This window comes from Odocoileus virginianus, chromosome 25, assembly GCF_023699985.2.
Source record: "Odocoileus virginianus isolate 20LAN1187 ecotype Illinois chromosome 25, Ovbor_1.2, whole genome shotgun sequence".
Taxonomy (NCBI): domain Eukaryota; kingdom Metazoa; phylum Chordata; class Mammalia; order Artiodactyla; family Cervidae; genus Odocoileus; species Odocoileus virginianus.
This window is the reverse complement of record NC_069698.1, coordinates 31,369,612-31,397,039: the sequence shown is the minus strand read 5'-3', so window position 1 is coordinate 31,397,039 and position 27,428 is coordinate 31,369,612. Positions and strand designations below refer to the sequence as shown.

The window sequence follows — 27,428 nt, the reverse complement described above, 5'->3', positions numbered from 1 at the left end:
TTGGGAGGGGGTGTGTGTGGTAATTCTGGGAAACTTAGGGAAAAATAATGACCTCAAAATGGAATGCATGTCATAGACAGAACTGGGGCAGAGTGGTTTGGGGTGTGGCTCAAGGGGGTAGGGAATGGCTTACATTATGATGAAATTTTTAATAAAAACAGTACATAAACATTTTGGTTTCAAGACAGAGAATACAATGATCAGATCTTTTCTCCAAATAAATACTGGTATGCTACATTTTCATGGTCAGTAGCGCTCCATTTATAGGTGCCCCTCGTCTCAAAAACCAATTTGGCTTATCTGTTTTTCTCCTCCTCACACATATCTCAAAAGCTGTAACAGATTCAGGGAAATAGATGACCCCATCACAAATGCTCATTTCTTCAGAGACCAGTCTTTAAATTGACCTTGAGCTTTGAAAACCAAAAAGTACTTTTGTGTACCTCGGGGAAGTATTGAATCTGGAAAAAATGTAAATAAAAAGCAGGGTGGGATAGGCAGAGTTTGAAAAAAGCAAATGAAGACTCTCAGTAAGACAGCCTAACCAACAGATAGGAATGCTCAACCCCCATTAAGCTGCTGATTCGTTACAGAGTGTAAGTGGTTACAGGAAACGTCTATTTAGATAAATGCCACACAACATCGGTCTTTTACAAGAAATTTTAAACCTTGAACTTGGCCAACTTTTTATGTGTTTTTTTTTTAGTTTCTTCTTTTTTCATATGTTAGATTTTGTTGGTGAACTACTGGGGTTCAGCTATTGGGGTTCAGCCCAATAGTAGGTGAATCAAGGAAAATATGATTGCTTACCAATGAATATTAATGTACTTTTGATACCACCCTTTTTTCGAAGTCCTTGGCCTCTGGAGAGGAAACACACAACTGTGTGGTGATATGAGTGGGATTATGGGCAACCAGTGAATAAACCGAAACCGACTTCTGTATGACTTGTGGCATATTTAAAAACCGTTGCTATGACAGGAGGGAAATTCCCACAGTTAATGCTCAGTGGTCTGTGTAGGTGCGCTAATTTTTAAATCTCAACTGCCACCTACTGATGAGGACTATTTTAAGAAGTATGAAAAGGTAAGGTGAAGAAGAAGCAAACCTAAAGTTCGATTTTGCTATGACAGTCTGAAATAAACATAAAAGTATACTTTCTGAAAGTGTATAACAGGATAGAATTTTCAGCTTAGACTGATCTAGTACTTTCTAGCTGCTATGGATACTGTGGTAGGTTAAAGAAAGCTACACATTCTTTGCTATATCTAGAAAGGTGGGCTCTATACCTCCTTCTGAATCCCAGTTGTTTCTTTGATAACTTTGACCACTTGAATATGGCAAAAGCATCTCTCTGTTAGTTCTGGACCCAGACTCCAGGGGGCCATTGAGTCCAATTTCTTCTTTCTTAGAACACTCTCTCTGGGAGCCCTGAGCCGCCACATAAGAAATCTGATTATCCTGAAAGACATGTATCTAAAGACTGAACATAGGAGCTCTGTAATATGAGTCCAGCCTTCCACTCTTCTCACCACATGAGAGACATGTGAATGAAGCCACTTGGAACACTCACTCTCTGCTTCCATGCTTCTGACTAGTTCATCCACAAGCTAACAATCACCAAGTGACTTTAACTGATGAGTCAGCAGAACAAAGTAGACAAGCTATCTCACTGCAATCTGCCCATGTTCCTGACCCACAAAATTGTGAGTTACCACAAAATGGTTGTTTTCAAAGTCACTAAGAGCTGAGGTGGACATCAGAAAACATCATATGCAAGTTCTTTATGTTTATTAACCTATTTAGGCCTCATAATAGTCTAAGCATGTAGAGAATGCTATTCGCCCCATTTTAGAGATAAACCTGAAGAAGCTAAAGTTTATGAGATTAATTACTTGCCCATAACCACAGTATTAGTAAAGGACAGAGCAAGGATTCAAGCTCAGGCTCTCTTATGCCAGAATCCATACTCTTAAACATGCTGTTTTCTCCATCTCTCCCTAAAAAAATTAAATTAACAATCAATATTCATGAAGTGCTTTGAAATATTGTAAAGCACTCCGATGAGTGAAATATAATAGAGGAGGCACAACCACAAATATTTGTTTAGCAATCCAAGTTAATAAATGAGACACATTCCCTGAACCCCAATTAAAAATAAACTGCCTTCCTCAATCTCTCCCATCTCCTCTCCAGTTGTTTCAATCACATCATCCTAATCATTTCCTTTAAAACTTAACTTTATCTGAATTTATCACACTCAGTTGTGTATTGGCTCTCTCCCCTTTCGGAACTTAAGCTCAGTGGAGCTGACATGGTATGGCCTGAAAACCCTTATATTGCCAGATCTATTTTATTCAGTAAAAGACAATGCACTAAATATTGAATAAATTCTCTCATCCTCTTTAGGCTAGATTCCTAGCTCTAAAATGCTAAAGGTATTGAAGCTAAAATATGGAAATGTTGAAGAAAAGGGCCCAGAAGCAATCTTTAGGGCCATTTCCCCCTTTCCAGGAAGAATGCCATTTTAACAAGAACAAGTGTTCTTAATCTGAGATCAGTAGGTGAGATTCATATGGTCTATAGGTCCTTAAAAATGGCATCCAAAACATAGGTATATGAATTTGTGTGCATTTACCTTGGGAAAGAGTCCATATTGTTATCATATTAGCAAAAGAATCCTCAATTCAAAATTATAAAAAGATGCTTCTTTTAAAGAACTATTTCTCTCTTTTTTCACTGCCATTGATCAAGAAATAAATTTCATAAGGATCCAGTATATAGGCTCATACACAGAAAAAAATGGAAATAAATTTTTGTGAAAAAATATTTCCTCTCATTTTCATGCAGTATACTCTGATATTCTCTATTTTATTTTATTCTACTTCATATTGGAAATGCTGGTCTTGACCCACAGAATTTATTTCACAACTCACTAGTGAAAGTCACTGTTATGGGGACAGTTGAAACATTTTGTCTTTTACCAAATTAGCTCTTCTTATGGATGAGGTGTTAGAATCAGTTAAGAGGAGGCAGGATAGAATCTGGACAGACATATCTGAAGGCAGATGTGAGCTTGTGAACTTCTCAATCATACTGTGTGATGGTTAGTGCCCACTCCCCTTTGGGTAAGTTTCACATTCAGAAAATGCACCCTCATAAGTATAAGATATGGTTTTGTGAGTGTGGATGAGCATATCCAGTTTTGTGCCATTGGGATTCTGCGGTAGAGGGGACGAGAGCGCATGGAGTATGATAGTTTGATCTTTCACAAAGGAAGTTCTCTGAGAGCACACCCTGAGGTGAATATACAAGTTACATACAGAACTTCACACAGCATCCTGTGTGGGTACACCGAATAGGAAGCAGCCAACACAAATAAGAAACCTTGCACTGTGAATCAAAAGAAGCAGGTTGAGTCCTGTTCTACCCCTTGGGCAAGTCACACAAACTCTTGGAACTTCGACTCCTTGCTCTCTACAATGATAAAAATAAAGAAACTCTTTACCTAACAAGGTTATGGTGAAGAGCAAATAAAACAATGATGAAACCTATTATCTTCTCCTGAAACTAGTTCCTACTAGTGAAGAATAATTTCAATTAATCTTTCGCAAATAATCATATTCATTCAATAAGTGTCTTGTTTTCAGGCTAATAATTGTACAACCTCCTTAATCTATATTTCAAGAATTTTTCTTCCTGACTGCTCTTTTCCTAACAGCTCACCCATTCCATCTTCTCTAGTGAAGAAGGACTTCAATTTCTTCAAAATCTTACTAGCAAGGAGCAGCTCCTTGGGATGGTGGGAAGCAGAGTTTAACAAGATGGAATGTAGGCAGGGGAGAAGAGAAATAATGACACTGAGGCAGATTTGATGTGGAAGGAAAGACCTGGACTTTGGAGTCGGAAAGTCCAATGTTTGAACTTCAGACTCTTAATTCACTACCTATGTGTTTTGGACTGAATTGTGCCTCCTCTAACCAAAAGTGAGGCCATTGGTATGGACCCTAATCCATTGTGACTGGTGTCTTCTAAGAAGAGGAGATTAGGACACAACACTTGAAGAAAAAAGACCTTGTGAAGAACACAGCCAACTACAAGTCAAGGAGAAAGGTCTCCAAATCTTAAAAAGCACTTCCAAAATGTTTAGCTTTGTTTTTATAAATTTTTTGGTTTCATTTTCAATAAATGGTAAGTGATTTTGGACTGGTGAAAAATTATGACAGGTCTTGACCTACATAAAAGTCAGCAAGGGTCTGAGACAAAATCTACCCACACAGATGAAAGGACAGGGTATGTGACACAGACAGACACAGAGATGGATATAAACACAGCAGTGAGGGAGAGATGTGTATAGAGATAAATAGCTATAAACAGCTATAAGAACAGAGAATTGAAGAGTTCTTTAGACGGATGAGTTGAGGGAATTTGAGGAACAATGTTTTAGCAGAGACCTAAGTGAGGAGTAGGAGTAGTCAGGAAGATTCTGAAGGAAAGCCTTAGGCATCTTGGGTAGAAACAGCACACTTGGAGTTGAGGCATGTAGGCACGTTCTAGAAGAGAAAGACTGTCATGAGCCTGGATAGGATGAGTAAGCAGAGGATGGTAAAGATGAGCTGGGGAAGCAGGTGGATTCAGAACAGGCAGGGTATGGGGGCGGTCAGCTTCCACAGCATTTCAGAGACCACGATTTTTCAGGGAGAAGCAATGTGATCAATATGCATTTTTGAAAGGTAATTCTGGCTACTACGGAGGTTGGATGAGAGCCAGAATGGAAAGGAGAACCATTTTTGCAGGAGGCTAAGTGAGGGATGATAGTTCCTTAAACTAGCAGGTTGACCCTGGATGAGGAGCTAAGTGGACAGTTTGAGCTGTATCCTGGGGATAAAATCAATAGGCCTGGTGATGATGTAAGTGAGGTGAAGGGATGGCTGACTTCCCCGTAAAATGAGGGGTTAAAAAGGATCACCGCCCAGGCCCCTGGTGAGCATCAAATAAGACAATGCCTATCAGGAGCACATAGGACGCATTCCATGTATGTAAGCTATTTTCACAAAGACAATACAAGAATAAGCATTTCAAAATGATTTGCAGTCATTCTAAATTGCCCAGGTGGCTCAGACAGTAAGGAATCTGCCTGCATTGCGGGACTTCCGGGTTCAGTTCCTGGGTTGGGAAGATCCCCTGGAGGAGGGCATTGGCAACCGACTCTAGTATTCTTTCCTGGAAAATCCCATGGATGGAGGAGCCTGGCAGGCTACAGTCCACGGGGTCGCAAAGAGTCGGACATGACCGAGCAACTTCACTTTCTTTTTCTTAAATTGACCAGAAGATGAAGATCCTCATACTGATTTGGAGTTTAAAAAAAAAAAATGGAGGGGTAGTAATTTGTTAATTTTGAACCATCACCTTCCTTTACATCCACATGTTTTTGAAGATACTGTTATTTTTCACTGGTTTGGAATAATTGCCTCATAACTTCGCTATATCTTGAAAACAATCTCAAGCAGGGGAAAACTGCTTAGGTTTCATATCCACACTAGGGGATCAAGGAGATGACAGAGTAAAGAAGGATGTAAACTTTTAATAAAGGTTTACTTCCACATAAGTAATTTAAAGCTTCCATAAAGTGGGTACACTCCTTATGACTCAAACAAATAAACTTGACTGAAGGACTGTGGTAACCTAACTTCTTGCCTTTGTTTCTTGAAATCATAATTCTGGGAAACAGGAATGCAGTTTTCTTACATGACAAATACTTGACCTTTTACAAAGATGTCATTTTCTCAACATGACCACAGGAGTGACAACAGAGATGGAGGGTCAGAGAAGGCAATGAATGCAATTTGCATTTTGAGAAAAGGAAAATGCAAATTACAGAAGTGCTATGCAGGAGACAGAAAAACAGATCTCTCCTGGTCACTTTTCTAAACCAATAGACCCCAGCTCCCCACCTCATCACCAGAGACCTCTGGTTTTTTCCTCAATCAAAATAAATATTAAAGGATATTTTTTCCCTTGAGGTTTTTAACATGTGTTTTTCTGTCAGCCTTGTTGTTTTTAAGGTTTCAGTAGGAAATCAACCCTGAACATTCATTGGAAGGACTGATGCTGAAGCTAAAGCTCCAATATTTTGGCCACCTGACACGAAGAGCCAACTCACTGGAAAAGACCCCGATGCTGAGAAAGACTGAAGGCAGGAGGAGAAAGGGGCGACAGAGGATGAGATGATTGATGGCATCACGGACTCAATGGTCATGAGTTTGAGCAAACTCTGGAGCTAATGGAGGACAGAGAAGCTTGGTGTGCTGCAGTTCACGAGGTTGCAAAGAATTGGACATGACTTAGCAACTGAACAACAAACAATGAGCGAAGAAGAAAGCATAGGGACTTCAGAAGAGTCCACACCCAGGTCATAATAGTACCACAATTTTTCTCAAAGCTCCTAGCAGACAGAACTGCAAATATATCATTAACCCTGACCACAGAGGACTCGGCTGAGTTTTCTAAAAAACCAGATTCCTTGAGTCACCCAGATCTGTCTTGTTGATTTTCATCGATTTATTTTCAGAGTTTCTGCAACAATTAACTGTTCATTATTTACAATATCCTTCTGGGATGAATCAATGCTTTTATCTCTGGTGTAATTCAATACAACAATATTATCTCAATATATTACAGTCTACTTACTGTGTTCCCTGGTCTGCAAGGATGTCTTACTGCAATGACAGGTTTTAACACTGGTTTGCTGCTGATAATTAAAAAAAAAAAAAAGTTTTTGTGCTAGTTGCTCGTCCTACTAAAATGGTCCCCTGCCAAGTCACAACTTAAAAGGGTTAGACCTTTAATACCTTTAATGCCATTGGCTGTCAGCTATTCCAAGGGGGAAAGATAGTTACAATAGTCCACCACTTCCCATGGGTGGTTGGTCCTAGGGAGTTTCACCGAACACTTGGAGTCCATTGCCACCTTCAGTGTTAGGCTAGGGGCTGAGGGGTCTAATGCAAATGGATGAGTAAGCCTCTCATTGGGACAATACATGCCCTCCCACCCAGCGCTATTGCTTATTCATACCTACAAATAATAGCCCCCTTATCACAATATATTGTAAGCGTCTGCCTCAACTGAAACAAACTCCTATTCATTTCTGTGTGCTCTGTGCCAGTCACAGAGGGTGCTCTCAAAAATATGTGATGCATTGAACTGAATTCAGTTTAAATCAAGAATACTAAGCCCATTTGGCTTCCTCCTTTTCCACAAGTCAATAAAATGGCAGCTAACCTAGTTGTTATTTTTCAGGTGCTCTCAGCTGAGTGTGGCAAAAAGCCAGGTAGGTGTGATGAGAACTGATAGTGTATTTCTTCCGTTCCCAGGCTTCTGGGTCTTTGCCATAGGAGACAGTGGCAGCGAGCCAGAAATGGAAGCCAGGATGGCAGAGGGAGGGTGAGTCTCTGCCTAATACCACAGTATCCCATAATTCTAACTTACTCAATGCTAGAATGCTAGTACTAGAGAAATAGATTAGATGCATTGACAATTCTAGAATATTCTGAGGGAACTATCATAGGATTAGAAGTCAAAGAGCAATGAGAGAAAAGTTAAAAACCTGAAATTTCTGTTATTGCATTTTACAATTTACTTCCAGGGAACCTCAGCACTTGACTTTCTGGATTCAGATTTCTAAACACTTTTAAAAATAAGAGCACTACCTGATATGGGTCATGACTTTCCTTTTGATTCCAAGTTTGCAACGTCTGTACTGACAAGGTAAGCTGAAAGATTATGTGGGGTGAGGCTCGGCAGTCTATCACACAGCAATGAAGCCCCATGGCAAGAGCTTCATTGCTGAACTTTGCCAGCATCTGTACCAGGGGAAGGAACACTGTCACTGAGGCAGCAAAGTGAGTGTGAGGCCTCTGAGAAAGGAAGAGATGGGATCTCGGAGGTCTAGAGTTCAGAGAGAAGGATTTGTTGTAGCAATGGTTATTTTTGTTATTATTCCAAACACAAGCACAAATCACACACATACACAAACATTGGAAATACTAGTTACATGAGTATCAGATATCCATATATGCCCTTGTTAGCATAATTTATAGCATGTGTGAATAGTATGTGTGCGTGTTTAGTAGTGTCTGACTCTTTGTGACCCTATGGACTGAAGCCCACCAAGCTCCTCTTGGTATTATCCATGGCAAAAATACTGGAGTGGGTTGCCATTTCTTTGTCTAGGGGATTTTCCTGACCCAGGGATTGAACCCACATCTCCTGTATCTCCTGCATTGCAAGCAGATTCTTTACCACTGAGCTACCTGGGAAGCCCTAATCAATATTAAATGGCTCAGATAGATGTTTTGTTTAAAATTTTGTTTAAAAACAAAATTTGGATTGATGATCTACAACAACAGTACCATGAAATGTCCAGAGACAATTTTCATGACACAACTCTCTCTATCTCTCTACCTCATCTCGCCTCTCTTGTTTTGTTTTTTTTTTTTTTTTTTTGGCTTGCGCACTGGGGCATGTAGGAATTTAGTTCCCTGACCAGGGATTGCACCCGTTCCATCTGTAGTGGAAGCGAAGAGTCTTCACCGCTAGACCACCAGGGACGTTCCTCTACCTCCTCTCCTGACTCACACTCTTTGTTTCTTCCTTCTTAACTTCTGTGACCCATATTCATTCCGTTTGCATTTGAGTACTGCCATTGATATGTTGTGGGCATAGTCTAAGCTCAGTTATAAAGCAGAGTTGAAATAATAGCTGAACTTTTCTGGTAGAGTTCTAACTTGAACAAATGATGGACCAGGAATCAAAAGGCTTGTACACTAGCCCAAGTGCTAATGAGTATCCATGCAACTAGCCACATGTGCTAACGCATCAGAGAGCTTCTTGGTAATCTGAACTTTGATTTTCAATCTGTAAAATGGAATAAGAATTTACTTTCTGTCCACCTTAAAAAGCTATAAGATCAAGTGAGATCATATACATGAAAGATTTTTTTTTAAGCAAACTATGAAGTGCTATAAAATATCCTTGAATTCATATTTATGCTGAGGAAGCATAGACTTCTATCTGCAATAAAAGTAAAGTGACAATAGGAGGTGACTAGCTGAGTGTGTAAAAATAAAAGCTAGAAAACTACCTGTAGGAACTAAATCAACATTATAACATCAGCAATGGTAATGTTTAATAGGATCCTATTTACATCACTGCTGAAGTCAGGTAGGTGCAGATTGGCATTTGAATTTTGTATAATTGTCAATATATTGTTGATTTAATACCCAAAGTTTATTTGCCTAGCAAATGTCACAAAAGCTAAACTAATTTTAAGAAAGCATAATACCACATTCCCATGACCCCCAATCTCTGCTCCATGTTTTAAGTTTTACTTTCTGTTCATTGTGTTTTGCCCTCAAGGTTATAAGGAGAGGAATAGAGTGGATGAGTCAATAATGAATATTCTTGCCAGAAAAATAAACACTGAATTGAACTGTTGTTAATAGGAGTATCACATGTGAAAACAAATGAGGCAATTTTTCTGCCCTACTTGGCCCTCACCATTCAGAGTTCTGGGTTTTCTTTGTTAAAGTATTAATATACCAAGAAACTGGAAGAAATTCAGAGAATAGCTACCAAATTAAAAAGTTTAGTAAATAAAGAAGGGTTGGGAGGATGGGGAAATCTTAGTTATGAGAAAAGCAAAACAACTAGCACAGTAAAAGGTCAAGAGAAGATAGTAAATTTAGAACCATTTTACATATCAAGCAAAGGATAAAATATGATGCATTAAAGCTCTTGCTGGTAGAACCTACAGTAACAAAAGAAAATACACAGCGACATACCAATTATCCAGTTTCACTTGAGTGCAAAAAGGTCCCATTTTTAAGAATTATCTTGAGGATCATAACTGTAATCATCCACAATGCCAACTTGCTTGATTTGCCCAAGTCACTTCCATGCTTTCTTTCCTCCCATGAATGACAGAAATAAAGATGCCAATTACCTGGACACCATCCCCCAAAGCTATTAAAATGCTAAAGTGTAAACAGTGCAAAATAAAGATAGACATTACAGAATGAACAATTTGTATTTTATTCCTAAATTATTCAAAATCTCATGGAAATGTAACCCCTACAGTATTGTAAACAGTAACGCCCCAAAACATGACTGCCCAGAGACTATTTAAACATGTTTCACTGGGAATATCATGACTTCCATGTTTCTGCACAGTGGGTAATTTATTCTCATTTTGGACTCCAGGCAGGAAGTGTTTATTCTTGCCAAAGACGATGTAAAATCTCCCCTCTCCCGTTGCCACTGAGGTTGCTGCTACCGCCGAGAGAACAGAATTGCCAGAGAGCATAGATCCAAATTGAAGACTGAGGCATGAGACAGTGACAGTTTATCTCATGGCCTCAGAGAGGGTTTGGTGAGATTTTTGGACAAAAGCAAGTATTCTGAAAATCAATTGAGAATGATTCAATATATTGTGTACTCTGATGAAATACATATGCATATAATAAAAGATAATAATAAAAATTCAAGTAGTAAATATTCCAGTGAAGCTCACTTGGGACAAGGGAAAAACCAGGCACACAGAAAAAGAATCGATGCCAAGCTAGAAGTATTTCCCCAGATGATGTAGAACCATCCCCAGTTCTTCACAGAGAAATCTTAATAAAATGTGGCAGTTACTTCTCATTAATTAAAAAAAATTATTTTAATATGAAAATAAAAAAGATAATTTCCTAAAATCATTAAGCATTTATTATATCATTTATTAGGAACTAACAGAAAATATTAAAAGATCACATACTAAAAGCACCCGTAATAAAGCCAGGAGAAAGATGATTGAGGAGCACCAATAGTTTGGAGAGTTTAGCTTATATAACAAATTTCAGAAAATAATTTGTTAATTAAATTTTGGGGAAAAAAGATAAAACTATTGTTATTTTCAAATGATATAAATTTATGTCTAGGGAATCCAAAATAAATAGCTAAAATATTTTTGTTTTTTTTAAATTTTTTTTGTTTTTAGAAATAGGATGTTATGTATCAGAAAGTATAAAGGTTAGAACCTATCAGATTTCATGATTGATTGCATGCTGGTAGCAAGGGAGAAGGAGTAATCAAAGTTTAAAGTTTTAACCTGGATCATGAGCCTGGTTCTCTCTGGGTTACTGTCACAACTCCATTCTTTCCCTTCTAATCAATTATACTCACAGCTGTTGGATTGATTTTTTAAAAATTGAGACACAATGGACATAAAATATTATACTAGTTTCAGTGGTACAACATAACAATATATTTGTACATATTATGAAAAGACCACCACAGAGTCTAACGAGTTAACTTCCATCACCACACATGGTTACATTTTTTTTCTTATGGTGAGAACTTTTAAAATCTACTTTCTAAGCAACTTTCAGATACACAGCACAGTATTGTTAATGATAGTCACCGTGCTGTACATTATATCTTGTACATGCTTGCTGAGTCACTTCAGTGGTGTCTGACTCGGTACAACCCAATGGACTGTAGCCCACCAAGCTCCTCTGTCCATGTGATTCTCCAGGCAAGAAACACTGGAGTGCATTGCCATGCCCTCCTGTAGGGGGTCTCCCCAACCCAGGAATTGAACCTGAGTCTCTTATGTCTCCTGCATAGGCAGATGGGTTCTTTACTGCTAGGTCCAACTGGAAAGCCCATATCTCAGGACCGACTTATTTTATAACTCAAAGTTTGTAAATGTTGACAACCTTCACTCATTTTGCTCACTCCCACCCTCCCACCTCTGGCAACTACCAATCTGTTCTCTGTATCTATGAGTTCAGTTTTGTATTTTCTTCAATTCCACATATAAATGCATCACATGGTATCTGTCTTTCTCTATCAGACTTATTTCACTTAGCATAATATCCCCAAGGACCATCCATGTTGTTGCAGATGGAAAGATTTCATTCTTGTTTTATAGCAGAAAGTATTTCATTGTATGATATATATAACATATATATATATATGGATTTTAAAAATGTGATATATATATTGATGCTTTTGAACTGTGTGGTTTTGGAAAAGACTCTTGAGAGTCCCTTGGACTGCAAGGAGATCAAACCAGTCAATGCTAAAGGAAATCAGTCCTGAATATTCATTGGAAGGACTGATGCTGAAGCTGAAACTCCAATACTTTGGCCACCTGATGCAAAGAGCCAAATTATTAGAAAAGATCCTGATGCTGGGAAAGATTGAAGGTAGGAGGATAAGGGGGTGACAGAGGATGAGATGGTCGGATGGCACCACCGACTCAATAGACATGAGTTTAAGCAGACTTTGGGAGTTGGTAATGGACAGGGAGGCCTGGTGTGCTGCAGTCCATGGGGTCACAAAGAGTCAGACACGACTGAGAGACTGAACTGAACTGATACATATATGTATACATATACACATTTATAAACAGAAATATATATATACTTATACCACACACACACACATACACACACACACACACACACATTTATCACTTTTTCTTTATCGTTTCATCCACTAATGGACACTTAGGTAGCTTCCATGTCTTGAAAGTGTATTCAGTTACTCAGGCACATCCGATTCTTTGCGACCTTAAAGACTGTAACCCACCAGACTCCTTTGTCCATGGCATTCTCCAGGCAAGAATGCTGGAGTAGGCTGCCATTCCCTTCTCCAGGGGATCTTCCCGACCCAGTGACAGAATTCAGGTCTCCTGCACTCCAGGCGGGTTCTCTATCATCTGAGCCACCAGGGAAGGCCTTCTGTGTCTTGGTTATTATAAATAATGTTCCAATGAACATGGAGGTGCACAGCTCTTTTCAAGCCAGTATTTTCATTTCCTTCACATAAATATCCAGAAACAGAACTGCTGAATCATTTGGTAGCTCAATTTTTAATTTTTTAAGGAACCTCCATACTATTTTCCATAGTGGCTGTACCAGTTTACATTTCTACCAGTAGTACACAAGGTTCCCTTTTCTCCACATTCTTACCAACACTTATTTCTTGTCTTTTTGATAATAGCTATTCTAACAGGTATGAGAATATTTTATGGTGATTTTGATTTGCATTTCCCTGATGATTAATGATGGTGAACACATTTTCATATACCTGTTAGTCTCTGTCTTCTTTGGAAAAATGTTTATTCAGGTCCTCTGTCCATTTTTTCATTAGATTATTTGTTTGGGTTTTTGTTTCTTTCTGTTGTGTTGTGTGAGTTTTTAAATGTATTTTGAAAAAAATTAAAAATGTATATATTTTGGATATTAACCCCTTCTCAGAAGTATGATTTGTAAATATGTTATCTTTGCTGTGCTAAAATAATTTTAAAACTAACAATTAAGTTCTATAAAGTGGCTCTATATGGGGAAAAACACAAAAATTAATAGTTTTCTTTTATGAATAAAAATTAAGTTGGAAAATAATATCAGAAAAGAATAAATATTAGCACAAAATTTGTTAATGCCTAAATATGGATTTAACAAGGAAATAATAAAAATTATAAGGAGAAACCTATGAAGTCTAACTAAAGAATATACAGGAAAAAACATACCACTTTGCTAGATGGGAATATTATTAGATAAATTTAATAGTATTCCAAACAGAAGTTTGACATTTTTTTCTTTTTTCAATCTGACAAGTAGATACAAAAAATGAAGAAAATTTTGAAAAAGATAATGAGAAAAGAGAAAAGATGTGTCCTGCCAGATATTAAAATGTATCCCCTTATTATTGTAAATATAAAGTCTCATAGGCACATAGAGTTGAGAAGTAGTTCAGTGGACTAGAATAGAGTTCAGAAATAATGCAAGTTTATATTGGAACCTATGTATGATACATTTTGCATTTCACATCAATGGAGAAAGGATGTTTTATTCAATTAATAGTATTAAAGTAACTAATTGTCATACGAAAAAGAATGGTGAATTATTACATCACATGTGCACCATAATAAATGACAGATCATTTAAGATGTAAATGTGAAAACAACAGAACTATAACCATACTAGAAAAAATATAGAAGAACTTTTTCATAACAGAAGCAATATGAGTCAAAATAAGTCAGATGCCACTCTCATCTACTGGTTCTACAAAATTAAAATGGTTTAAGTGAAAGTGAAGTCTCTCAGTCGTGTCCGACTCTTTGCAACCCCATGGACTGCAGTCTATCAGGCTCCTCCGTCCATGGGATTTTCCAGGCAATAGTACTGGAGTGGGGTGCCATTTCCTTAAAAAAGGTTTAAGGTTGATTTAAAAGTGGAGAAACTGTCTTATATTGTTATGGAAGCATAAACTGTTAAAAATGTTAACCCAGCAATCATACTTCTAAGAATCTATTCTTTAGAAATAATAGCAAGAATACACTGTTAAAAATTTGTTTACACCAGGCCCGAGCACTTGTCTCATGCATCCAACCTGGGCTGATGATACAAGTGCTCGGGCCTGGTGCACTGGGAAGACCCAGAGGGATCGGGTAGAGAGGGAGGTGGGAGAGGGGATCGGGATGGGGAATACATGTAAATCCATGGCTGGTTCATGTCTGTGTATGACAAAACCCACTACGATATTGTAAGGTGGTTAGCCTCCAACTAATAGAAATAAATGGAAAAAATAATAATAATAAAGTCAGTCTTACATACACACACACACACAAAATTTGTTTACTGGAAGCAACTACACAATCCACAACTTAACCATCTTGTTTGTTTGTAATTAAATCATAATGTGTCTCCACAATGTAATAATATGCAGTCATTAAGAAGAGTTAGGTGGATAACCTGGAAACATACCATGAATATCCTGTTCAATACAAACAGCAATCCTCCAGCTACTCCATAGAGCATGGTCCCATTAACATGATTGCTAGGCTACAGCAAGGAGAGCATTGAGACTGGATGATTACGCAAACCCTCTGTCACCAGGCATCATGCCCCTGCAGTTGCGGTAAGGTTTGCAATGAACAGTGTGTAGATAAAGAGACACAGTAGTAACCCAATTAACTGTTGACACCATAGAGAACTAGGAGATGTCAGAGCCAGAAAAACAGTTCCTAGGACATTATTCTCATCACCTCACTTTAGCTGAAAGCAAGTGAACTATAAGCCCTTGGCATATGATTTTTACCTTTCATTCCAGGCTGGATACTGACAAGTTAGTTGGAATTCTCAACCGTACAGATGAGTTTTGATGAAAACCAACACCATGCGAGAAAGAAAAAAACAAAACACAAAAGGAATTGATGTGGAGTAAAAATAATTATTTATGCAATCAGAAAAGATATTGAAAATAAAATTTAATTACCCTTAATATGATGCAGGTATTTCATCTAGGATGTATGGACAGGTGACTATGAAAAAGAAACAATATATATTTATTGAAATAAAAAAAAACTTGATATATACCCTTAATAGCCATAGCTGAAGAGAAACCCAGTAGAGGAAAAGATGGAAGAATTTTCCCAGAACAACTCAAAAGTGCCTAAAATTTAAAAATAGAAAAAAGAATTAAAAGACAGGGAGGAATATTCCCAAGAGGCCAACATGTATCTAGTATGACTTCCAGAAGGAAAGGCTGATGAGAATAAAAAGAAATCCACTGAATAAAATATCTGAAAGTATATAATCACAAAATAATTTACAGGGAAGTGGAATTGAAGTGGGATGGGAATAGATAAATAAAAGCTTTTTAATGGTTAAACATTCTGAGTGACTTTAAAATTTTGTGTATAACACAAAGTACCATGTTACACACAAAATTTTAAAAGAGAGTCCCAGAAAAACATCTACTTCTGCTTTATTGACTACACCAAAGCCTTTGACTGTGTGAATCACAACAAACTGTGGGAAATTCTTCAAGAGATGGGAATACCAGACCATCTCACCTGACTCCTGAGAAATCTGTATGCAGGTCAAGAAACAACAGTTAGAATTGTACATGGAACAATGGACTGGTTCCAAATTGGGAAAAGAGTATGTCAAGGCTGTATATTGTCATCCACTTATTTAACTTACATGCAGAGTACATCATGCAAAATGCCAGGCTGGATGAAGCACAAGCTGGAATCAAGATTGCTGAGAGAAATATCAATAACCTCAGATATGCAGATGACACTACCTTTATGGCAAAAAGCAAAGAAGAACTAAAGAGCCTCTTGACAAAAGTAAAAGAGAAGAATGAAAAAGTGGCTTAAGCTCAACATTCAGAAAACTAAGATCATGACATCCGGTCCCATCACTTCATGGCAAATAGATGGAAAAACAACGGAAACAGTGAGACTTTATTTTCTCAGGTTCTAAAATCACTGCAGGTGGTGACTGACGCCATAACATTAAAAGATGCTTGCTCCTTAGAAGAAAAGCTACGACCAACCAAGACAGCATATTAAAAAACAGACACATTACTTTGCCGACAAAAGTCTGTCTAGTCAAAGCTATGGTTTTTCCAGTAGTCATGTATGGTTGCGAGAGTTGGACCATGAAGAAAGCTGAGCATCAAAGAATTGATGCTTTTGAACTGTGGTGTTGGAGCAGACTCTTGAGAGTCCCTTGGACTGCTGCTGCTGCTGCTGCTGCTAAATCGCATCAGTCATGTCCGACTCTGTGCGACCCCAGAGACGGCAGCCCACCATGCTCCCCCATCCCTGGGATTCTCCAGGCAAGAACACTGGAGTGGGTTGCCATTTCCTTCTCCAATGCATGAAAGTGAAAAGTGAAAGTGAATTTGCTCAGTCATGTCCAACTCTTCACGACCCCATGGACTGCAGCCTACCAGGGTCCTCTATCCATGGGATTCTCCAGGCAAGAGTACTGGAGTGGCTTGCCATTGCCCTTGGGCTGCAAGGAAATGAAAATCAGTCCTGAAAATTCATTGGAAGGACTGATGCTGAAACTTAAACTCCAACACTTTGGCCACTTGATGCAAAGAACTGACTCATGGGAAAAGACCCTGATGCTGGGAAAGATTGAAGACAGGAGAGAAGGGGAAGACATAGAATGAGATGGTTGGATGGCATCACTGACTCTGTGGACATGAGTTTGAGCGAGCTCCAGGAGTTGGTAATGGACAGGGAAGCCTGTCATGCTGCAGTCCATGTGGTCTCAAAGAGTTGAACATGACAGAGACTGAGCTGAACTGAAAATCTTACAATTATTTTTCTAGGGAACCCAGATCAGGTAGATCTTTGCTAACTATTAGGATCACTAATCTATTCTCAAAAGGAAGTAAAAACCAAGTAGACAGAACACCTTTCATAATTCTATCTTAAAGAGACTTAATTCAGCATAATTTTACTTCTACTGATTTTAATAAAACAGGTGACAACTGTAACACAAAGAACTTGCTTTACTACAGTCATTCTCATGCCTGTTTGTTTTGTTTGGTAACATTCTCAAATTGATGAGGCCAAGTCATCATAACAAGAAGTGGAATCCTGGAAAGGTTATCTGGATGATTCCAGGAGATCTCCTAGTTATCATGTTTGGACATTTATTCCAAATGATTGATTTGTTAATATACTCTAACCATTTTCTTATTCTTTCCAACTATTCCAACTATAGTCTTACCTTAAATGAAGAATGAGAATCTCTGTCTTTTTAGGTAACCACAAATCACAGCCAAACAACAAATAGTGAAGCGGGTTTCCCCTTCAAAAACTAATAAGAGGATAATGATTTTAATTGTTTCATTGTTTAAAGGGGCATCAGGTAGGACTCTATGTAATTTCATCTGCCACTTCTACCACTATCTATCTTTGTTTCAAAATTCTATTTTGGGGTTCCCAAATCATATACATTCTCACCTAGTGCTAAACATAGGAATACCACCAGTTTCCATACCTATTTATTGAGTTGGGGGGGAAAAAATACTACTTGAGAATGGTATCCAAGACAGATTTATGCCAGGATCCAGGGACCAGAGCAGACCAAGGCCACAGAACCACCAAAAACAGCTCTGGCAACAGAGGTGAGTACAAAAGACAATGTCCCTTAAATTAAAGTCTGGCTTTTCCGTCAGGTAAGTAAACATTAGAAGAGGCCTGACTTGAAGGTGAAAAAATTCAGAAGTTTAAGTGAGCTGCAACATCTGCAAACTTAGAAAATTTTAATGAAATCACAAATAACAAAGAAACCAATAATCATGAAAAGTCTGGACATTTAAAAAAAAAAGAACAAATTACTCCAAAGTTATTTAAAAAGCAGTTTCTCAGCACTGTCAGTGCCTTACCAGCTTCTTGGAATGAAATGCTTGTGCTAATGGATGCAGGAGCTGGAAATCTGGCCAAATTCTTCACGTAGTAACTTCACCTCTCTACTTTTCTCCTGATACGAAGGTGCGATCCCTCCAGTGATAGGTACCAACGTCACCAAAACTAAATAAAAAACAAATGCACACAAGTAATGTCAATCCTTAAGTGATGTGAACTGTGACAGGAGTTTTACTTTTTATAGCATTCCCCTGAAACAACTCCAAAGCCTCAGTTCCATCATGGTTGGGTTTTAGAGGTTTAGTCCTGTAGAGGAAAGCCATCTATCCTGCTGTTCCCCTGCAGGCGATGGAACACTGCAAAGCTCTATTATCTCAAAAGCACTTCTTCCGTTAATTCTCAAGACCTCATTTCTCAATCCAGCAGTGTGGTTGAGCAACTGCGTGTGTTCTTCAGAATCAGAATTACAGTCCACAGGGAATCCAGATCCCCTGTTCCTTTTAAGTCCTTTTCTGTGTACTTTGAGACAAAACATTTGGGGGCATGAACCATGTAAAATATCACATATCTCAGAAAAAAAGGTTTTACTTCTCCAAAGGCAGTTGTGGTAAAAGGAGCCAGTCTTGGTCTCCTTAAACATCTGTGAGTCATTTTCCAACCTAGATGTTAGACGTTGTATTCTCCCACCCATCGGGAAGTCAGAAGTCCAGTGGCCTTTCTCTCCTTCCACCATCGTTTCAAAGGATGATTGCATATTAATGGTTGACATTTGACTATGAATGACTTTAATCGTTATAATTGTTCTTGGGAAATTTGCGTTTAAGCCTTGCTTCTAATTGTGTAAAAGTTTTGTAAAAAATATTTTGTTACTCATTAAGTTTAGGCATCACATAAAACTTGGCAATGATGAATTCTCACCATATTTTATGATCTTTTCTCTTACATGAAAGAGGAAATAAGCAGAAGCCAGATTAAACTATGCCCATGACTGAGGGAGCCCAGAGCTGACAGAAAGCAGAATATTGTGGGTCCAGGCCGTGTGCACAACTTCCGCACCCTGGGCTGGCTTACTCAGGCTCCACTCTTCATGACCTGTGCTTCCTCTCCTCTAGGGACCCATTATTCTTTTACTCGAGAACACAATATCTCAGTGATCCAAACCCATTTTCAGTGGGGGGTGGGGGTGGTGGGGGTGGTGGTGGTCAGAACCTAGAATCTGTCATACAGAGTAAGTCAGGAAGAGAAAAACAAATATCATGTACTGATACATATATATGGAATCTAGATAAAAGGTATAGATGAATCTATTTGCAGGGCAGAAATAGAAGTGCAGTCATAGAGAAAGAACTTGTAGACATAGCAGGGGAAGGAGGGGTAACACAAATTGAGAGAGTAGTATTGACATACATACATTGACATGTGTAAAACAGATAACTAGTAAAGAAGCTGCCATATTAACACAGGGAGCTCAGCCTGGTGCTCTGTGATGACCTAGAGGGGTGGGATGGGGGTGGGGGATCAAGGAGGAGAATATGTGTGTGTGTGTATATATATATATATATATATATATATATATATAGCTGATTCGTGTTGAGGTACAGCAGAAACTAACTCAGCATTGTAAATAAACTATACTCCATTTTAAAACATTTTAATTAAAAAAAAATTTACCCTGTGCTTTCTTCTCTCTTTCATGTTTATCTAAACTCCCAGGTGCTTAGAGAGCACCGTGTCCACAGGGCCTAGAAGTTCTACTTCCTTAAATCTATCATTTCACAAATTACTCAACGTGAAATGTCTTAGTTGTGTACAAAGGTCAGGAAGATTTCAGATGAGAACAGTGACAGGAATACAAGGAGGAAGAGTGTAACACTAGTACCCTCAAACCCCAAAAGTGAAGTGTACCCATGTATTCCTCCTCCTCACCTTCTTCCCTACTCCTCCCAACCTTGAAGAGCCAGAGACAACCCAGAGGAGGAGAGAGCAAAGCTCAACGCAGGAAAGGGGAGAAAACTCCAACAGAGCCCTCACCTCTTCCACATTGTGGCTTACCTGTTGACCACGCCAGAGCTGAGAGAGGTTGTTTACCTCTAAATGTAGGATTTAGCTCTAAATGTATCAATATAATGGATGGAAACTGTCACTGATGTGAGGCAGTTTTTAAGTTTGAAAGAATGAGCTTTTTTATACTCAGAAAGAATAGAATTAGGAGATGAATCTGAGATAGCATATAGGGTAAAAAATTGAACTACTTCACTGAGTAGTTCAAAGAGACAGTAGGAGAAACAAAAATAGTTGATCAGCATGCTCCCTAAGGCCTGGTGCACACCATTTTGAGGTAAGCAGTATTTAGTTTGTTTTCATTTAGGAGCACTATTTCAGGCACAACTGTCTATGCAGTATGATAACAATGGTGCTGATATTTATATTCTTTCCTCTGTCATTGGCTTTGAAGAAAGGAAGTGCACTCCAGAGACCCATATGCACTCCAGAGACCCAGATGCTGAATAAGAAGCCAAAAAGTGTTCAGCACAATAATGAGTGACACTATAATTCAAGGTAAATATTGATGAAAGAGCAAAGTACAACAAGAAAAACAATATTTTTATTATAAAAACTCTATCCCCAGTTCAGAATGGAAACAGCTTTGAGCTCATAGAAAACAGTCCCTGGGGAGTGCTGTAGGCTTAGAGGAGGAGAGACAAAGTTTTGAGGACTTTGAGGATGAGCATTTTCCCTCTTTAAGTACAGAAAAGGAGACTATCTGTAGAATTATTTGTGAGAATGGCCACAAGGCTGCTGTCAGAAGTAGAGGGCGCCACCAGATGTCTTTCTCTAAGCCAATGGATTTTAGGAATTTACCTCATAAAATAAAATTGTTAGGGGGAGCACACTGGTTAAAACCTCCTACCCTGGCCAGGCACCATAGTAACCATTTGCATAAGTTGTTTTACTACAGGAGGTCCTGGTAAGGAACACGGAACTAATAAGCCTCCACCAACCGGAATGTTTGGGAAAGGTCTCAAGGAGACACCACATGTCCGACCACCTCCCAGAATCCTTCTCTCTGGCATCCATCTTGGCTGAACAAGGCATGCACCACCAGGAAGGGCTCTGAGTCAGAATAATTGGCTAAAGACAACCCAGAAACTAATCCCATCACAATAAAACCCGAGACTGCAAGCCATGTGACAGAGCAGTTACCCAACTGCTCTCCACCCGGGTGCCCTTTCCCAATAAAATCTCTTGCTTTGTCAGCACATGTGTCTCCTCGGACAATTCATTTCTGAGTGTTAGATGAGAGCCCAGTTTCAGGCCCTGGAAGGGGTCCCCCTTCCTGCAACAAAATTGCCACAGTTCAGACTCCAGTTCTGGCGATTTTAAAACAGGTCAGCAAGTTCTTCGACAGTGTTCTCATCATGAAGCAAAGTCTAAATCTTCTCCCCTTGGATATAGACTGACTTTGGTGACTCTTTGAAACAACAGAATCATCAGTGATGCTACATGGATTTTGAGTCTCGGTCACAAAGAGATAAGACTTCCACCTAGCTGTTTCTTGGAACATGGACTCAGAGCTCTGAATGACCATGTGAGAATTCCAACCTGTCTGAAGTCACTATACTGAAAAGAAACAAGGAGAACACAGAGAGAGATGCATGAAAAGCCTCAGCTGTTAGAGTCTTGCCAGCTCAGGGGCGACAGATTAATGAGAAGCTGCTAGATGATTCTGGTCCCAGTTACTGTACTGTTCCTAGAAGAAACCATTCTAGGATTGTTGTTGTTTATTCACTAAGTCATGGTCTGTTTCCTGACAGGCTCTTCTGGACATGACATTATCCAGGCAAGGATGCTGGAGTGAGTTTCCACTTCCTTCTCCAGGAGATCTTCCCAACTCAGGCATAGAACCCACGTCTTGTGCATTGGCAAGTGAATTCTTGACAGTCTATAAATATTTCAATTTAATTTGCACTTTCATAATTACTAGTTAGTTTGAACAGCTTTTCAGTTTGATGGTCCCTGGCTAATCATTGCCCATTTGAGTATTTTGCCTATTTGTTCCAGAATTGCTTGTGCTTTTTTTTTTTTTTTTTAATTTTTAGGAGTTCTTTATAGAATTTTGATACCAGTCTTCTCAGCTTACATAGTTGCAAATATTGTCACCTTTTTTGTCACTTGTATTTTTAGTTTTTTAGTGAAACCAATGAAAAAAGATTTTGGTTTTAATTTTTTCATGAAATATAAAGTGTACAAATCTTCAGTGTATAGATCAATGAGTTTTTATATATCTATATACTTGGGAGGGTATATAAAAGTTATACACTTTTATATATCTATATAAAATAGGGAGGGAGCACACCCCACCCATCCACAGAAAATTGGATTAAAGAATTATTGACCATGGCCCCTGCTGCATCAGAACAAGACCAGTTTCCCCCTCAGTCAGTCTCTCCCATTAGGAAGTTTCCATAAGCCTTTTATCCTTATCCATCAGGGCAGACAGAATGAAAACCACAATCACAGAAAACTAACCAATCTGATCACATGGACCACAGTCTTGACTAACTCAATGAAACTGTAAGCAAAGCTGTTTAGGGCCACCCAAGATGAACGGGTCACGGTAGAGAGTTCTGACAAATGTGGTCCACTGGAGAAGGGAATGGCAAACCAGTATACTTGCCTTGAGAACCCCATGAACAGCATGAAAATGCAAAAAGATAGGACACTAAAAGATGAACTCCACAGGTCAGTAGGTGCACAGTATGCTATGGAGATCAGTGGAGAAATAATTCCAGAAAGAATGAAGAGAAGGAGCCAAAGCAAAAACAACACCCAGTTGTGTATGCGACTGTTGATGGAAATAAAGCATGATGCTATAAAGAGCAATATTGCATAGGAACCTGGAATGTTAGGTTCATGAATCAAGGCAAATTGAAAGTGGTCAAATAGGAGATGGCAATAGTAAACATCAACATTTTAGGAATCGGTGAACTAAAATTGACTGGAATCGATGCATTTAAATCAGATCACCATTATATCTACTACTGTGGTCAAGAAGCCCTTAGAAGAAATGGAGTAGCCTTTATTTTTCTGGGCTCCAAAATCACTGCAGATGGTGATTGCAGTCATGAAATTAAAAGACGCTTACTCTTTGGAAGGAAAGTTATGACCAACTTAGACAGCATATTAAAAAGCAGAGACATTACTTTGTCAACAAAGGTCCATCTAGTCAAGGCTATGGTTTCTCCAGTGGTCATGTATGGATGTAAGAGTTGGACTATAAAGATAGCTGAGCACCGAAGAATTGATGCTTTTGAACTGTGGTGTTGAGAAGACTCTTGAGAGTCCCTTGGACTGCAAAGAGATCCAACCAGTCCATCCTAGAAGAAATCAGTCCTGAGTGTTCATTGGAAGGACTGATGTTGAAGCTGAAACTCCAATACTTTGGCTACCTGATGCGAAGAACTGACTCATTTGAAAAGACCCTGATGCTGGAAAAGATTGAGGGCAGGAGGAAAGGGGGACAACAGAGGATGAGATGGTTGGATGGCATCACCGACTCAATGGACATGGGTTTGGGTAGACTCCGGCAGTTGGCGATAGATAGGGAAGCCTGGTGTGCTGCAGTTCATGGGGTTGCAAAGAGTCGAACACAACTGAGCAACTGAACTGATATGGATCTTTGTTGACAAAGTGATGGCTCCACTTTTTTATATGCTGTGAAGTTTGTCATAGCTTTTCTTTCAAGGAGTAAGCGTCTTTCAATTTCATGGCTGCAGTCACCACCTGCAATGATTTTGGAGCCCAAGAAAATAGTCTATCACTGTTTCTACCTTTTCCCCATTGATTTGCCATGAAGTGATGGAACCGGATGTCATGATCTTAGTTTTTGGAATGTTTTAAGCCAGCTCTTTCATGCTTCTCTTTCACCTTCATCAAGAGGCTCTTCAGTTCCTCTTCAGTTTCTGCCCCTAGAGTGATATCATCTGCATATCTGAGGTTATTGATATTTCTCCTGGCAATCTTGATTCCAGCTTGTGATTCATCCAGCCTGACATTTCACATAATGTACTCTGCATACAAGTTAAATAAGCAGGGCAACAATATACACTTGGTATGTCAGTTCTTTTAGATACTCTAGTGGGAGAAAAGAGCTCATTATGGTTTTAATGTTTGCATTTCCTCAATGAAGTTGAAGGCATTTGAATATGCTTGTTACTCTTTCACAGTTTCTGCTTGTCTTGTTTACAAAATTATTTTCTACTCCAATACCATAAAAACTTTTTCTTTAAAAAATGTTTAGTTTTTTATTTGTAGTATATAATATACTTGGAACATATTTTTGTACATGGTGAGAAGTTTTATAGGTATAGCTATGGAAACATTACAGTGCCATTTATTGATAGTCCATCCTTGTTCTACTGGTTTGGAATGCTTTCTTTGTCTTGCTTACAATAGCTTTTATAATAATGTGCAACTAATACAATGTCAAAGATAGATCAAAAAGAGAAAAGAAGAAAACATTAGAACTCATATAAACAAACCTGTGTAAATCTAAGAACTCAGTATATGACTTTTGATGGTCTTTATTATTCTTTTCTATTTCATTTCACTAACTTTCTAATCTTTATTATATCCTATGAGGCTGCTTTCTATTTTAGTTTTCTCTAATTTCTCTAACTTCTTTAGTTGAATGCCTCAATTATTTTTAATCACCCTGATTCCTTTTCAAATGAATTTAAGCTCAAATATTTCCTTTAGTGTTTAAGTAGCATCTGGCAAGTTTTGTTATGTAATGTATTCATTGTTATCCAGTACTAAATACTTTCTAATTTACATTTTGATTTCTACTTTGGCCCACGAATAATTTAGAAATGTGATAATTTCCTAATGTATAAAGTATTTTGATTCTATTTTTGTATTAAAGGTATTAATTTTTATTTACCTCATTATTTTTATTTGTTTACCTGGTCAGGGAATATTATCTGCATAATATTGATGTACTTGCACCTTTAAGACTTTCTCATGATGAGAACATAATTTTTGTATTTTCCATGTTTTCTTGAAAAGAACATATATTTTTAAAATATTGAATACAGGTTCTATAAAATTCCATGGGTTAAGAAGGTTAATTGAAATGCTCAAGTCTTCTACAGTCTGATTAATGTTTCATTGGCTTAACATATTATTAACTGAATGGGGCTTAAAATTCTTCATTATATGTGACACAAAAATGGAAATAAACACATATATTTTGAGACTATATCATCAGTGCATACTAGTTCAAGATTGCTATAGTTTTCTAGTGAATTGTTTCTTTTACCTGTCTGTTATTATAAACAAGGGAGTGCATTTTTTCCTAAAAGTTCAATTTGGTATTATTATTTTATTATATTACTATTATTATAAACTTTTATTATTTATATATAATATTAAATATAATTATATAACATTTTTTATTAAAATCATATTTTTTCTTTTTGTTTCCATTTCTTTCATGATTTCAAGTAATTTCTTTTTCAATCTTTTTAGATTGTTCTATTAAACAAAGTCCTGGAGATTCTGCTCCTCTCATCAGTCATCTCCTGCGTTTTGTCATTTTTGTGTGGATTTCTGTGTGACCTCGATTATGTAGTCTAATTCCAGGGTGATTTTGCAAAGGCTTCTACAAGATAGTCAAGAGTATCCCCACATGGGGCTGATTTTTATGTTAATCTCTCATTTTGGAGTTTCAGGGTCAGCTATAGAGTATAAATTTGACTTCTTAACTTGTAAAATGATTAACTAGGGATTCTGATTTCTCAGAAAATACTATTGTTGCTGTGTTTCACTTTTACTTTCACTCAGGTCTCAGAGAAAGCTCCTTTGTTGCTGGATATGGATTTTTTCCCCTTATTATATTATTTCTCTCAATAGCATAGCTCTTCAAGGGTCTTGGCTTTTGTAGTGATCTTGGCTCAAAAGGCTCATAAGATCCCAGGCCTCATGTCCATTTGTCACATGAATCTTAAAATTCAGCTCATTGGTTTCTACAAGAATTGAGATCTCCATAAACTGCATGGTGAATTAGTGCACTTAGCACTGTAATGATCATTTGCCTCTAGAGTGTTGGCACCTAGGCACTTCCCTTTCTTCTTTTGAACTCATTTGTGCATTCACAAATTATTTTATCCATGTTTGCAAAAGGAGGAGAATCACATATTTGTTTATTTTAATTAGAAGTCCTTCTGGAATCATCCTCCTTACCTGTTACATATTGAAATTTAAGAAGTATACCTATTAATTCCCTATTTCCACACTGAAATACAAACTACTATAACTGAAAGAAGGGATTTTATGTGGTGGCAAAGAATAAGGATTGCAGAAATTATCTACAAAATGGGCTTCCCTGGTAGCTCAGCTTGTAAAGAATCCACCTGCAATGCAGGAGACCCCAGTTCAATCCCTGGGTCACCCCGGTTCAATTCCTGTGTTGGGAAGATCCCCTGGAGAAGGGATAGGCTACCCACAACAGTATTCTTGGATTTCCCTAGTGGCTCAGGTGGTAAAGAATCTGCCTGCAATGCAGCAGAACTGGGTTCAATCCACCAGTATTCTTGGGCTTCCCTGGTGGCTTAGATGATAATCTGCCTGCAATGCAGAAGAACTGGGTTCAGTCCCTGGGTTGGGAAGATCCTCTGGAGAAGGGAATAGCTACCCACTCCAGAATTCTGGCCTGGAGAATTCCTTTGACAGAGGAGCCTGGCAGGCTATAGTCTACAAAGTATGTTCCAAATTAAATAAAATAAAAAAGTATTCAAAATATATTTTGTTCCAATATTTCATTCATACTCAAGGTGGTACAAATTATTTTAATACATTTATATACATATTAATTAATACAGTTGGAATAGAAACATATAGTTACACATTATTGGTTAAGTGCCCAGCTTAAACTAGTAAATACTTTCAAGTATATAACATATGTGCTCTGTGATTTCATTTTACCATGTTCCTAAAAAATGCAATTTGAAAAAAATGATAAACTGAAACACTGTAAGAAACATACATGCAAAAATGAGTGAAAATCTATTTAATTCCTCTTCATTATTTTAATCGCAACTGTTCAAAACAAAAACAGGAATCTATTTTCCTGTAATGTATTATTAGGGAAGTATGAGAGAATTATAAAGGAAGAGAGAGAAAACTCCTAGGATGGCTG

General features: G+C 38.0%; 1 long non-coding RNA gene across 4 annotated transcripts in view; it reads right to left on the bottom strand.

The window, feature by feature from the left end:
• The window catches only part of LOC110144677 (uncharacterized), a 111,159-nt gene that overhangs the window by 51,431 nt on the left and 32,300 nt on the right, over window positions 1-27,428 (bottom strand). For all 4 annotated transcript variants that reach the window (XR_011483480.1, XR_011483478.1, XR_011483479.1 and 1 more), the window contains exons 2-3: window positions 18,250-18,394; window positions 15,151-15,373 (exon numbers count right to left, since the gene is read on the bottom strand). This is a non-coding gene — a long non-coding RNA (uncharacterized lncRNA). The remainder of the gene's footprint in view (window positions 1-15,150; window positions 15,374-18,249; window positions 18,395-27,428) is intronic.